The following is a 16,041-nucleotide window of genomic DNA, read 5'->3' on the forward strand; positions in this document are numbered from 1 at the left end:
GTAAAGTGCTTTGTTATGTATCTGTATTGTTGTATACCTCTGTAAAGTGCTCTGTGGGTTCTCGAAGCTAGGCCCGCGCTCAATAAATACCATAATAATAATAATAACTGAAAGCAGGAGGCATGCTTTGTGAGCGCAGACTCTGGGAGGCATTCTCGCCTGGTTCGTGAGCGCAGACTCTGGGAGGCATTCTCGCCTGGTTCGTGAGCGCAGACTCTGCGTGGCATTCTCGCCTGGTTCGTGAGAGAGGACACTGGGAGGCATTCTCGCCTGGTTGGTGAGCACTGACAGCTAAGTGTTTGCAAGTTGGTTGGTGAGCATTGACGTCAGGAAGCGTCCTGGCCTGTTTTGTGAGCACTGATAACAGTAAGAACTCGGAGGCTCTTTATTGTAAAATGGGGTATGATGTGAGAGTTTGGAACCGATTCACTGTCAAGTCTGCGCCCGATAACAACAGATTGCCAAAGGTTGCGTTGTTTGGCAAACTGCAGGGTTGGGACCAACATGAAAATAATTTTTCTGCTGCCTTTTTTGGCAAAAGTATCATCATTATTGCCAGTCAAACATTCCTTGGCCTTTCTGTCTGCTCAGGTTTAGGAAAAATGTAAAAATAAATACCTGTAAGATTTTTGCAGGAACAAATCTTCTTTAGTGTAAGTTTCAGCTTTACCAAAAATGATTTTAAAAAATCAAAGCTGTAAATAAAATAATGATGTGAACAGACAAAAGGCACTTAAACACAAAATATATCAATTTTTTTTTTTGCTGCTGGAAATGGGGAAAAATCCATCTAGCTTTAAGTGTCACTAAGAGACACAGCTGTCACTGGTCCATTGCCACCGGGCCCTGCTCTCCCACTACAATGGCCTCCTTCAGAGGCTTGAGTGACATGCTCTGTGAGCAGGGCCTGGGCTACCCGGTGCCAGGCAGAGTGGTACTTCATTAACATGCAAATTCTCGACAGTTATTTGCTTTAAGTAGATCTGTCTGCATATTTATAAACAGACACTCTAAACCCCCCATCTCCATAAAAGGGCCCTCTTTAATGACATCTCGCATGCTAAGTCTCTCCATTAGCACAAAGGGCTGATTCTGGCATTCATTTTAAGCGACTGCGAAGCCCATTTCCGGTGTTGATGGAGAAAATATTTGTATGCCGTTGTCTGTCCGTACGCTTTTTAGAAAAGCAACACTTTTGAGCTTTAAAAGCTGAAGGAAACGCTAATTAATTCTAAAATCTACGATTCACACAGTGTGGCACAAAAAGCCCCACTGCATAGGAATGATGCGGCTGGCTCCTGTTTTAGACCTTGGCCCAGATGGTTTTGCCATTTCTACAGAAGGACCGGAAGTCAGACAGATGCGCTCCTGTATGCAGAGGAGTGGGGGTGCATCCAGTGGGGCTCGTGGCTGGCAACTGCTTTGGGCAGGCACTGACCCAAGAGGAGGTTCAGGCCAGAGCCCTCATGGAGCTTGGGCTAGCCGTAGACAGAAAAGGCCTCTCTTTTGGTTCTTTTCCTCCTGCACCATCAGAGTTCAAGTCTGCACATGTCCTTACTTCTGGTGGATCGCAGGTCTCTGGAGATGCTGAGTTTCTTAGTGAGGTAGCTTGGGGACATCAGGGTGACAGCCTTCTAGACGATGCAGCAGGATTTGAAGATGATACAGGTTTGCAGCCAGTGGGAGCCAGTGCAGTTTGATGAGGGTCAGAGTGATGTGGTGGGAATTTCAGAGTCCAGCACAGGAAATGGGCCAGAACAAGACAGAGTGTGCCCTATCCCCAGACCCAGGGGTATTGAAAGCAGTCTGCTCATTGAAATGTGGGTTGCTCGTGCATGTGATAACTCAGCTTTACAACAGGATAGTCATAGCAAGATTTGTCCTGAAGCCTAGATATCACATGCACAGCAAGCCACGCAGCAGTGTTGCTAGGTCTTGGAAAGATCTGGAGCTATGCTACTGGTAGGACTGTCAGGACTCCGGTCTAGCTAGCCTTTTGGCTGTAGCCCCTGAGCTTTTCTCCGGGGCTACATCTAAAAGAACGAGAGGTGCCGCCTTCTCCCCACGACTCCACCCATCCAAGGATGAGAGGGTTCCCCCAGTACATTTTGTCCATTTTCCATTTCCAGCACTGGCAGAGTCCTTTAATGAGTCTTGCTGCAGCATGCAGGACAAATCCCAGGGGTGCGAGGGCAGTCGCTGGAAGGCCTTCCAACAAGGCATTGCCACCATACAGGTAGGAGAGGACCAAGGCTTGGACAGCTGATCTGAAGTGTTTTTCTGGGATGAAGTGCTTGATTGTCCACATGAGAGAAAGTTGGTACCAGCCTGTTTGTGTCTTCCTTGCTATGTTCTGTTTAAACGTGCTGTGGCTGTCAATGTTGAATGCAAGGGACTTGGTACATGGGGCCAGCTGGGGTTTTGAAACCCTTGAGGTTCATAGCAGAGGGCCAGGTCTGGATGTTACAGTGTTCGGTGTTGTTGGTCAGAAGTAGGAATTCAGTCTTGGAGGGGTTGAGCTTCAGTCAAGCACTGAACATCCAGGATTGGATCAATGTGAGGCTGGTCTTGAGAATGTGGATGTCTTTGATGGACTATATCCTGAGGTAGATCTGCGTGTTGTCTGCATTTGGTGGATGTGGATGCTGTGTGGAGCAAGGAGTGTTCTGAGCGATTCCATGTAAAGATTGAGATCACAAGGGGACAGGATGGATCCTTGCGCGACTCCACAGATGATGGCTAGAGGTGGTGATCTGGACGAATCCATTTGTACGAACTGTTCGCGATTATCAAGGTAGGATTTGAACCAACTGAAGATTATCTCACTGATCCCTATGCAGCGAAGTAGATTGTCAGTGTGTGTCTGATGGTCTACTGTGCCAAATGCTGCTGAGAGGTCAAGGATAACTAGGAGACAAGGATGGCCATCATCAAGGATTTTAAGGGCATCGTTGATCAGCTTGATGAATAAGTACCAACATGTTGTTGAAGAGCTGAGAACATGAGAATGCATTTATCTGTACAGCATGTACAATAGCGTGATACCAGTCCGAATATATAAATTACTTTGCAGTTATGTACAGATGCAGATGAGGAAGGTTGTCACAGGGATTGTACAATAGTTCAGTAGGCTTAGGGCCTTCTTCAAGAGATTTCAAGTGCCTTTTGGTGTAATCGTAAAGCCGAGAATTGTTCAACTATTTTTCATTTCAGGGGTTAAAAATTCCAATTTAAGGGACCCAGGGGTGAAAATGAACAGAAGGAAAGAGAGCAAAGGGTGGTGTGAGAACAGAGAGATTGTGAGGGTGAGTGAATACAATAACCTAGTAGAGCTGCAGCAGGATATAGAGTTTGATTGGTGGGGCATTCGTTCACCTGTGGATAGGTTTAAGATCATAATCAGCAACTTAAATAGGGACTGGTGCTCCATAAAAACCCAGTCCATTCTGGATTGTTGGGCAGAGCTAGAGAGGTTGAAGACTTTATGGTTTACAAAGGTGAGTACTTTATTAAGGGAATAAAAAGAGTTGGGGTAGTCCCACCAGACGGCTGGACAATTAGTCGAGCCTGCTGAGCCGTGGAGTGGAGATGAAGGTTCTGTCAGAGTGAAGGGTGAGGTTGGGTGAATTTACCAGCTGTTTAGCAGATTCACTCTGTTTACAAAGGGCATGCTGATCATTGAGGAAGACTAAGGTCTCTATAAATTAGCAATCCCAGGTTGCAGGTCTTGAGGGAGAGCTTGAGGTCAGGTAGAAATTAAACAGGAGAGGGGTTAAGGGGTGGGATGCTAGGAGCTAAAATTTCGATAGTTTTTGTTCAGGAGGAGTTGAGCATAAGCGGTCAAAGTGCTAACGAGTAATTTATGGCAGAGAGGCAGGTTGGACATCAAGTAGATAGATCAGCGGCGATGGTGCAGATGCAGAAAATGTGGGCATGTTTGGCAAGAAGGTGATGAGAAAATCCAAAGGAGAGAATTATATTGCACTAAGAGGAGGTAAACATTGTTAAGAAGTGGAGCCAAAGACAGATCTTTGGGGACATCCCAAAGGGGTTGCAGAGGAGGGTCAGATATTCCAAGTGCTGAAAAAGGAACTGTCTGAAAGGTAGGAAGCAACCCCTAATAAAGCAGTATCCTGGAAGCCAAGGAGAGTAAGAGTGTGTTGGTACAGAGGATGGGCGACAGCGCTGAATGGAAAAGAGAGGGTATGTAGGGTGAGGAAGAGAGAGAGAGATGTGGGTGAGCACAGTATCTGTTTAGTGTTTATTACAAATCCCTGATTGGAGGGGATCGCATGCACTGTTATACGGCATGTAGGATGTTATCCATTCTGAAGACTACACGCTTCAGAACATTGGCATACTGGCTAAGGAGTGACATAGGCCATTAATTGACTGGGTTTTGTGGCCAGCAGATGGTTTTCTCAAGGTGAGTAGGACAGCTGCAACCCTGAGCAGGCGGTGAAGGACCGAGAGAACAGTGAAAGATTCAAAACACGAGACGTCAAAACAGAAAAGGAGTGCAAGAGCCTTGATCGTCTCAGAAAATCTGCTGAACTCAGAAGTGGGGACCAAGATGTTTTCTCATGTGAAACAGGACTGTATGTTAAAACTAATAAGCAGACACAAGATCTGAATTCCTCAACATTTACAATATTTAATTTAAACCCTCAGCGTCAACAACATTTCTGCTGCTGTGTTCGGTTTCAATGCAAGAGAAGCTTTTTACCATCATTATTCCTAATATGTGCTTTCTAGAAGCTGCCTGAGTAGGAACACGTGTCTCGATGAGTGACTTTTGGATGATGTAATTCCATTTTTGCAAGACCATCCTCTCTAAATCAATAACTCAGAAGTTCAGCTCATTACATTTGGCAGACATTACAAGTTAGCCTCAATCAGGTGTAAATTATTGCAGCTACCTGATAGAGACAACGGTTGCACAATTATAAGGCAAATGTTGACTTTCATTTTGTAAATAGTGCAACGTTATTTTTAGAATCCTCAAACTATAAATACTCCGACTGTCTCAGGCAATATGCCAGTGATGGGATGGTGCTACAGTGCAGTTCTCTGTCCTAGTCAGACTAAGTCCATTAAGAAGACAAGTTTGAAGAGACTCAAGAAACTGCAAAAGGAAGGCCACAGGGGAACTCTAGCGGTTAATGCAAATTAGGCCTGGAGCGGTACACAATCTTTAGGGAAACTCATCTTCCAAAACCTAGAGGAATACAGAGACCAACAAAATTGGATCTTGAAGCTGAATTGATGACAACTGATTTACAACTCCTTCACAGCCAAAATGAAAGATGTGCCACTGTTGTTGCAACCCAGAGTTCAATTTGCTCTAGAAAAAATCGGAAAGCATGTACATGGTAGATGGCTAGTGAGGTTTGGCAAGTGTGATGACAAAAGAGTGGACGTTGGATCTCATTACAGGTTTGGTGGTATCCCACCGGTGAATCTGGCAGGATACCACCAAACAGTAATACTGTTACAGGTGCCTGGTCTTTCAGAATTACCGGCAGATTACAGGTGACCGTAAGGGCAGTCAATCCTCATTCCAAGATAGGACTCCATGGGAGAATTTGCCAGTTTTACCGAATACCGAAATTTTGGTGGGATGGTGGAATTACCTCCAACCATTGGCTGGTGGTAATTTTGGTCATCTCACCCTCAAAATTGTAGTTTGCCATTCTGGAAACGTGCTGGTAAACAGAATTGCCAGCATGTTAATTCCGGACCGGCAAACTTAGAAGTAGACCCATTGTATTAGTGTTTCAACATCACACTTTTCCAAGACTCCTCAAAGACCTTACAATAACATTGTTATTGGAGGGGAATGGAGTAAGGTTTTTGTGTGTGCATTTCATCGATCAAGCAAGGCAGATATCAAAGATACCCCAAACAGGAGCACTCTTGAGGCCCTTGCTACATGCAATGTTGTAGGCTGGGTTAGGTGCATGGTGCCCACTTAATCGCTCTTGAACAGAGTGTACTTCTTTTCACCAAGGCATGGAACATGTTCAAGAATATAAACCATTTCACTCTGCCTAGTCACAACATTCCATATTCCAGGCTATTAGGTAAGGGCCCCTTGGCACACTGTCCCAGCTCATGTGATGTTTAGTAAGAACGGCCCTGCAGGAATCAGCCCTCATATCCACAAAGCAATACCAGCAGGATCCAAAAGACAAAACAGTTAAACATGTCAAGCTAAATATCTGTAAAGAAATCTCATTTTCAACAGTTTGACATACCTTGAATAAGAGCTCAGAGGTTCTCTGATAGCTAAGCGGGCACCCATCAAAGGCAAACCTGGAGACTATGTCAAGAAAATACATTAACGGATGTCCAGTGCATACTTGACACTCAACCCCTCCAAGACCGAATTCCTACTCCTCACCAACAACACTGAAAACCCAGACATACAGACCTGGCTATCAAACAGGAACTCTGAGGGCTTCACACCCGAGCTCACCTCCTGCGCCAAGTCCCTCCGGTTCCACATAAACATACACCTCTCCTTCAAGACAAACATAGCTAAGAAAACTCAGACAGCTTGGTATAATTTCTCCCTTCTGTGGAAAGCCAAGCCCTTCATCCCTCTGGATGGCTTCAGATCCACTGTTCAAGCACTGGTCCTATCCCACCTGGAGTGGGGCAACACACTCCTCAAAGGCCTCCCGTTGTCCTCCCTTGTGCCCCTGAGAGGTGTCCTACACACAGCTGCATGCCTGATCAAGGCTCTATGCAGATATAACAACATCACCCTTGCCCTTATTAGTGTCAAAGTGTGTGAAAAAAAATAGTGGAATCATGTTCCCTACTGGCCTGCTCCCGGTCCCCACAAACCTCATTGCCACGCCTCCTGCCACGCACAATACAAACTCCCAAACACATGCACCTGCTGTTTAAGGGGATGTTAAGTGCAGTGCCATTCCAGAACGGTTTCTTTTTATGATTAAAAAATAGGAACAGTAAAACTTAATTAAAAAAAGTAGAGGAGCACCGCTCCCAACTGCTCCCGCCCACTTCGACCATTGGCCCTTATTGACCTTCCCTAGCACCCACTGCACGCACAAATCACCTTCAAGTCTTGCTTCATCATCTATAAGGCAGTCGTCCTCAAGTCACCGAGCTACTTCTCAGAGAAACTCAGCATCTCCGGTGGACAGCGCACCACCAGAAGCCAGGACACGTGCAGACTTGAAATCCAATGCTGCAAAAAGGAAAGGACCAGAAAACAAGCTTCTCTGGCTACACCCCAAGACTATGGAACCTCCTGCCCGTCAGCATCAGGCTTGCCCCCGCGCTTATACAATTCAGACAAAAACTGAAGACCCACTTCTTCAAGGAGTCTCTCCTCCGCAACACCTAGGCTATCACATTGCCCGTTACACCACCTGACTCGTTAAATGCTGCCCACCCCTCGCCTCCCCAAAACCCCACACAGCTGTACCCCTCCTCTATCGCACCCCACGCTCTAGATCTTTTCTGTGGTTACATCCGAAAAGCGCTTTGTTATGCATCTGAAATGTTCATTACATCTGTAAAGCACTCTTGTATGTATCTATATTGCTGCATACCTCTGTAAAGCCCCCTGTTGTTTCTCGAAGCTGGTTCCATGCTCAATAAATACCATAATATCAATTTAAAAAAAATAACAGTGAATAATGTAGAATGAAATACCTTCCAATGGACGTGTGAACTTTATTTTCAATTAGAACTATCAATACAATACATACATACATGTGACATCAGACGCACTCCTGCAGATAATCTTTTGGGCACACCAACTACCACACCCCACTGCACCTCACCTCCCATCAGAATGTAGGCACTAAACCATTAAGTCACTAATGACCCATCATTAGCGGTTGTGTGTGCTACATTCTGATTGGAGGTGCTGCTCTTGGCTGCAGGGGGAATTTAACAGCTCTTCATTGTTGTTCGGCAGCATTGATTGTGGCCCTGTGTGTGTGCTGTGCTGGCTGACACAGCACTGTAGACAAAACAGAGAAAGTAGCCAGGCTGAGTTAGTGGGGGCACAAGGGGGTGGGCTGGATTTCAGAGGAAAGGCCGGCCCCCTCCCCAGTTCCCCCCATTGATGCCACTGCTTTTAAATGTTACTGTGTTCTGTGCACACATTTACGAACAGTTTGACGGGAGAGCGCACATCATTTTGATACACGGACTTGCCGCACTTCAACTACCAGTAGTCCCAGTGGGGCACTCTGTGGTGACGCCATCACCATGGCTTCTGGCCTTAACAGCCCTGTGTCAGTGCAAAGAAGGCCTGTTCAGGCCTTTTTGTGGTAGTGTCGGTGGGTGTGCTGTCTGGGGGTAAACACCATGGTTTGTTTCTTATTTGTTAAGTGGTTATTTTTACCGAGAAACTTCACATCATCATAGAAGGCTTGTAATATGTTGTACCAGATGGCACTATTAGGCATGAAGGCAAAACCAGGCCTAATTTTGTTTAATACATTAAATTGTATTGGTGACCTAGGGATAGTGAAACGTTTTTGTAGCACGCCTAGAGATTAGTGTATCCAACCGACGGCTCGATGAAAGCAACCTGATTAATGCCAGGCCGGAGATCCTTCATGCAAGTGAAATTCATGATATTATGGAGGAAAACCTATTAGACATACTTTTTATTACAGAACCATGGTTCAATGATGCATCTCGTGCGAGGTTCCACCCTCTAGTCCCAGAGGGGTTTTAAATCCAGGATGTTAACAGGACCATGAAGAGGGGAGGAGGTGTTGCCGTAATGCATAGAGTTAGTTTGACGGTATGCCTTCTGGACTCCCTCAATTGGAATTACTCGTTCCAAGTGGGACACATGGTAGTATGGCTTTCGCCAACTGTGTCAGTTAAGATATTGCTGGATATAGGCCTCCAGGGTCTGCTAAATCCTTTTTGAAAAGCTATTTCTCTCTACTATATGGATAAATCACAGCAAACCACTCTGTGTTGGGGACTTGAATATATGGTTAGATGATTTATCAGCTCCAGATTCCAGAGAGTTTTGGGAAATATTGAATATCCATAGTCTGAGGCCACTTGATGTGAATTCTTCACATCTTCAGAGCCATTGTCTGGATCCTGTTCTTGTGCGTGGCTCAGAATTCCTTATGACTGAGACTAGGCCTGTCTGTTGGTCCGACCATTTAGTCAGAGTGTTTGCCATCAGTGCTAATAAGGAAAGAGTAAGTACTACCACTGCTAAGATTCTGACATGTGCTGTAAGCACAAAGTCTTTCAAGAATTACCGGGCCCAGCCATGTTGGAGGCATTGGAAATCCATAGACCCAGCATTGAAATGTGAAGATTTCTTTTTACAGGGAGAGGCAATAATGGAGACGATGTGCTCTATATATGCACCTCTCCTCACACCACGGACGACTAATACAGAATCGAAAACTTGGTTTTCCTCTGCCTTAACTGCATTGAGAACAAAATATAGGACAAAAGAAAGGCAAATAGAGGAAAGCCGAATCTGCCGACACGGCACTGAATGCCAAAACGGCGCTGAAAGTGTATAAGGTTGCTACTCCTAAGATTAAATCAGATTTCTTTTTACAAGAAAATCAATTCAACCATTAATCAGCCCGGAGAATTATTCTCTGTTTTTGCCAAATTCTTACATCCAAATAGCATCTCCCTTCCTCCAGAATCCTCCTCAGAACAAGCTAATGCTTTCAATCAGTTCTTCTCAAAACATTAGAACTATTCAAGAGATGATCATTCAGAATAGGCAGATGGACATGAATCAAGCCAGCATGGTAGTCACATCTGATACAGTAAGTGAAGTTGACAAACACCAATGTGATGAATGGGTTTTTAATTTTAAAGCCGTCTCAGGGGAACTCATTCAGAACTTGATGAAAAAACTTAAGCCTGCTAATGACTTATAATGCTTCCTTCATGCTCTGTGCAATGCCTAGCGGCTGAAATCACCCCGTTTAAGACAACATTTGTTAACACATCTCTTTCCCAAGGCCTGGTGCCATCAAAGCAAAACAACTACATAATTTCACCACTCCCGAAGAAGTCTAATTTAGACCCAAGTAAACTTCAGAATTATCGTCCAGTGACTGGCACTTCTTGGCCAGCACAAATCCTGGAAAAAGTAGTCACAATCCAAATCCAGGATCATGTGGACGGACAAGTTTGCCTTATTAGATACCCATCAACCTGGGTTTTGACCACAATTCGGCACTGAAACTGCCTTGATGGTGGTCTGGGATGAACTACTTCGGCTATCCGACATTGGGGAGATGCATGTGCTGGTGATGCTTGATCTATCTGCAGCGTTCAACACCATTGACCATGGCATTCTGTGGGAGCATTTGTGAAATGTCGGGAGGGTCTCAGACCTTGCGATTAACTGGTTTGGCTCTCTCCTGTCGGGACTCCAACAACAGCTGAAGTTGGGGGCTCATCTATCGAAGGCTATCCCACAGAATTATTGTGTACCTCAAGTGTTGTCACTCTTCCCGCTTTTATTTAATTTATAGATGTAACCACTGATGGATATCAAGAGGAAACATGAGGTCGGATAAAAATCTGATGCTGATGATACCCATATTTTTGTAAAGTTTGCCAATTTTAAGGACTAATTCCACAAAATTAGATAATGTTTGGAAGACGTTGGAAACTGGATGTCCAGTAATTGGCTTCGGCTTAATCCAAATAAAATGGAGGTGGCCCCAAATACTTGATACATGCCAAGAAAAAGTTTTTGGGGCTCCAGTATGAGTTTTGCCTCAAAAATAAAAAATCTCGGCAGAATACGGCAAGATGATCTTGGTTGTGTTAAACAGGTAGGAGTACAAATTCAATTGGTCTTTTATGCCTTGTGCTTTCTGTGGCTTGCCCTTCCATATGTTCCAGTTGAGGACCATGCCGCCGTTGTGAATGCATTGGTCAATTCTCAACTGGATTACGGTAATGGTTGTGCTAGCCGGCATTCCACAGAGGCACCTAAACCAGTTGCAGACGGCTCAACACGCAACAGTATGGTTGATCTTTAAGCTCCCAAAACCCTCGCCAATTTCTGCAATGCGTCATTCCTTGCATTGGCTGTCAGCAGATGACAGAATTAATTTCAAACTCTTTTGCTTGATTTACAAATGTTTGAAGAAACTGGGTCCAGTATATGTGACTGAAACATTAATGAGATAACCACCAGCCCGAACATTGCGCTTTGCAGATAAACTATTATTGGTGGTTCCATCATCCAATTGCATCTTCTAGGGAGACGGAAGATGTGCGGTTTATGGACCCAAACTATGGCACAATCTGCCCGAAGAGCTGAGGAGGAAGGATACTGTCATTCAATTTAGAAAATCTTTGAAAACCTTTCCCTAAAGCAAATATCACCAGTAACAACTAAACCAAGACAACACTACTATTAAACATATACACAGTCACCAATTGCCCAAAGGAATGGCACACACTATGTGTCCACAACCTGCAAAGAAAGTGAGCATACAGTGCAAATATCATTTAGGCAGGCCTTCACTAACTAATCCCTAACTGTGAGGCAGCCCAATCCCTAAGATGAGTGGAGCTTTGTGAAATAACCAAGTTAAAAAGGGGTGAAAGCAGGAATTAGGTGTTCATAGAGAAACCTTTGGTGCCCATTTATTGCCCCCATCTGCGCCTAGAGGCAGCTCATTTAGCTCAGTCTAAATACTTCAAATTCAGTCATTCCTTATTTACCCAGCACTACCACCATTCATGTTCAGCACATTTCCATCATGTCTTGGTTTCGCTTATCTCTGCCTTTCTAGAAGTGCCTTGTCCCCTTTTCACACCTTTTCCTGACAGTCAAGCTGGAAACAGCTTGAAGAAAATCCCTGCTTTCAACGTTTAAACGTTCCAACTTTTTTAGAAATCATTTTCAGCAACTCGGCTGATCACATTTGAGGGTTCAGGCACTCAAAGACTCTGCAAGGGACGACAGGCTACCATCACTTCTAGGGCTCTGAAACATGCCCCATGGCCATGCTTGTGAGTGGCAGACCCTGATGAAGCAGTGGAGTATGTTTTCTACCCATCTCTACAAGCTGCGTGGGCAACTTGTAAAATTATTCTTTCTATTTTTAGAGCAAGTACCCCCACAAATGTTCTAGTAAGAGAAAATACACTTTCTATTTCCATTACAAGGAGACCCACCAGTGGAAAGATTTATATTCCCCAAAGATGTATATTCCCAATGCAATATCCCGCTTGCGGTAAAAATAGAAAAAATACTTTTTCTATTTCTAGCATGAGCAAGCCTACCCACATTAGAGACCGAAAATAAATATGTGCAGAGGAGCAGGGCAGCACCACATTTCCCACGATTGTAGGCGCAATGTAATAAAGCAGAGGTGCATATGTATAGTTGAGAATGGGACCAGGTGTATTGAGAATGCTGCATGGTGTCGTGAGAAGGGTGTTTGCACTGGTCCATCCGCAACCTGAGTGAGTGCCTCACGAATGTTCATGTGTCGCCACATTTTTAGTGGGATGGCAAAACAAATAGTTGCATGCCACCTGTGTTCGAAGACCCCTTCCCTCTTAGCACCAGAAATGAAATGTGTGCCTTTTCTGAAGACATCGCCATCTTTTTGTGTAATTAATAAAATGAATGGATCAGTCAGTGCTCCTGGTTGGACTTTTTTTTTAATGCTTTTCCTGTCAATGGTTAACCTACTCAAAGACTGGCTACTGCATTCACTGAGCAAGTCATGTACAACACCTGTGTCCTGTGCCAGGAAGTAAATTGCTGCTCCTGATGCTCAGGGCCCTATTTTGATGTGCATTCAAAAATAGGAAAGTGTTCCTCGTTGAAGGAGAACACTATCCTAAAAAACACCATATTCTAACAAGGAAAGAATGTAGTGCAGGGACAAGAAAGCCTGGCTTTTTGCATGTGCCTGAATGACAACGGACCTGGTAACCACTAGGATTGCAAGACAGGGACAGCAAGGGGATTCTCCTGGCAGAGCACTGCTTTTGCATGTCCAATATGGCTCCTGTTAGATGCGTTCAACTCCACTGCACATGTACCTTTCTAAAAATAGAATTTTCCAGGCTGCAGCCCCCTTTTCTAGACTGCTGGAAACTTAAGGACACTTTTGCAAATTAGAAAAGTAGCAGTCTTAAAGAAATGCTTGTAGTGCCACTGGAGCACGTTTCTCTCACAACAAGATATTTTATCAGTATTTGCTGCAGGAAAGCACGAAATCTCCCCTTTAATACATCTCCTCACCTCAGAATGGGGATACTGGAGGGACGAATGTCTTCTTTCCACACAACCTTTATCAGGAGCTCATAATGGGGTCCTGAGAGTTTTTTTGTAAAGTAATGCATTTGTCCGTCTCTTTGATGACTTAAATTAGAAGTGGTTTTCAACATATGTTTAATTGTGGCTGCATTTCTTTGTTAAGCAATTGTGAGCAGTCTATATTTTCAATTACAACCTGTGTGTGACTTGGAGACCTGTTGGTGTGTACTGATGCCTGTGTACCCAGTGTTGTTGTGCTTACTCTTCAAGAGCGTTTCCTAGTAAGGATGAAGAGTTAAAGACAGTGAGATGGAGACAAGCTTGGCAATAAGAGAGAGGATTTACGTCGTTTTGCTTACAATGAAGAGCAATTTGCCACCTGTGGAAATTGATGTCAGCCAGTCAGAGGATCTTTATTTCTGGGTTTCACAACAAAAACCTGCAAGATACAAGATCCTTTTTTCCAACAGAAATGTAGACAATGTTCCCTCCGTACCACATATCTTGACAATTTCTTTAAAAAATCACAAGCACATGATTTGTTTGCTGTGAAAACAAATATTGATTTTTGCCTCGGGGTCAGGTAGAAAATAATCAATGTGCTTGTTTGCTTTCTGAGAAAGAACCAGGGATTTTACACCTAACTGCACATAAAATGAGGACAAATAACCTACTGTTGCTCCTGGGCGAACCGATCAGGGCAAACTCTCATCCATCTGAGTTGGCGGGTGATTCAGGGTTCAGGAAATGTCATGCATTTTTGGAAATTCTGTGACGAATGTGCGTGACTGCTTGTGCATGTCTGAGGATTTCAGCAAATAAGGGTAAAAGGTCATAGCGTTGCGTGTCTGAAACTATTCACAAGAAAACGTGTGTTTGTTTCAAACTTTATTAATACCATATTAATTAAAACACCAATGACCTTGAGTCAGTGGATCGACTAGAATATATTTTTTGCCTTCAGCTGCTAATTACATGGACGCACTAGCGTCCATATAGTTATGGTTAAGTTGGTGTTTCCATAGGAAGAGCATTTTTTGGGTGGCTTATAACTTCGCTCCCTCACCAGACTTTGCAAAAAAAGTATATGGCCCACTCTGGATTTATTTGCAAAGTTTGGAGAGGTTTGGTCCACGGGGGGCAAAGTTATAGGGGGGGTCCCAAAACTTTTGTTTTTTCCCATAGACATAATGGGAAAAAACTTTGCGCACGCCTACAGCCCAGACTGCTGGACGGATTTACACCAAATTTGTGGCAGGAGCGGGGGCTTGGTCCCGTAAGCGTGCTTTTGCAAATTTGGTGTAAATCCGTCCAGTAGATTTTTTTAAAATGACCAAAATGTAACGCAAAAAAATGTGTGATATCTCCGTTCGCTCCGCGGACGGACTTCCCTGTTCGCTCTGCGGACAGCGCCCCAATTGGCCAAGCGGCTTGCGTGATGTCCGCGGACATGCGACGTGTTCGCTGATTGGACGGCGTGGTGCGTGAACCGCGTCAGATTTTTTGTGACGCACGCCATCTTACATTCGCCGACGACTGCGGACAGCGCGGTGGTACTTGGATTAAAAATTGGATTTAGTGGAGTGTGTTGGTGTGTAAGAGTGTTTGGGGAGGGTGGGGGAGTATGAGATAGATTCATTGATCTGTTTTTTTTTATGTGCTAGACGCTTTTGTTGTGTTCAATTTGCCTGCGGACAACAAGGCTGTTCTGAAATTTTCTATATAAAGTAAATGGTGGGCTGTTCCGAGGACGGAGTATGTGTCCGTTTTGTTCGTAAGCAAGCTTAAATTGAGCTAAGAACACTCGCGGTGTCCTTAAATGTTGATACATAAACAAAATGGGGGATTCCTGAGGACGCTGTCCGTATTGTACTCTGGCAAGTTGAATGTGTTCTAAGAACACTCGTGGTGCTGAAATGTTTGCAATTAAACAAAATGGGGGTGTTCTGAGAAAGCTGTTCGTATTGTTCGTTGTCAGGTTGAAAGTGTTCTAAGAACCCTCCTTATGTCCGCTGACATTACAATTTCCTATGGGCCTTACCTGACTTTTTGTCCACTAAAGAAACGATAAATCAGGCTGCTGTGCGCCAACATTATGTGATAATCCTATCACTTGCCCCATCGACCTGGCTGACCTGTTTTTGCGACACTAAATCATATCTCCCGCCCCTAAGCCTGACATGATCAAAGCATTCTCTCTCTCCGTGACGTTACAGGTTGGTAGCCAAACGCGCCCAGTCGTCTCCAGTCCTACACGACTTTACACAGAACCTGGAAAACAACACACATCGGGCCTCATTTCGAGTATGGCGGTAAGGGATAGCGGCCACCGGTAACGAGACCGGTGGCGGTGATCCCTTACCGCCATACTCCGAGTTCCCTTTCCGCCCTCGCCCTTAACGCCTGCTTTGAGCAGGTGTTAAAGTCGAGGGCGCAAAGGGGCCTCCAAGCCAATAACGGTGACCGTAATGAACGGTCACCGTTATTTGCATCTTCCCCATTCCCATTGAGTCCTATGGGGGCTCATTTGGGAATGGGGAAGAGCCTTGGTGAATGGGGAATTACCGCCCCGCCAACCTTGGAATGGGGCGGTAATTCCGCCATCCACCAAGGCGCTGCCGGTCCGGGTACGGCGTCAACCAAGGCGTTAATAGCGCCATTGGTTAGCGCCGTACTCGGAATGAGGCCCATCATCTCACAACACAGCGCGCCACAATTCGGAATATGAAACTGTGATTTAAAAGCAAACAGCAAGA

Source organism: Ambystoma mexicanum, chromosome 5p, assembly GCF_040938575.1.
Source record: "Ambystoma mexicanum isolate Mex_15411 chromosome 5p, UKY_AmexF1_1, whole genome shotgun sequence".
Lineage (NCBI taxonomy): Eukaryota > Metazoa > Chordata > Amphibia > Caudata > Ambystomatidae > Ambystoma > Ambystoma mexicanum.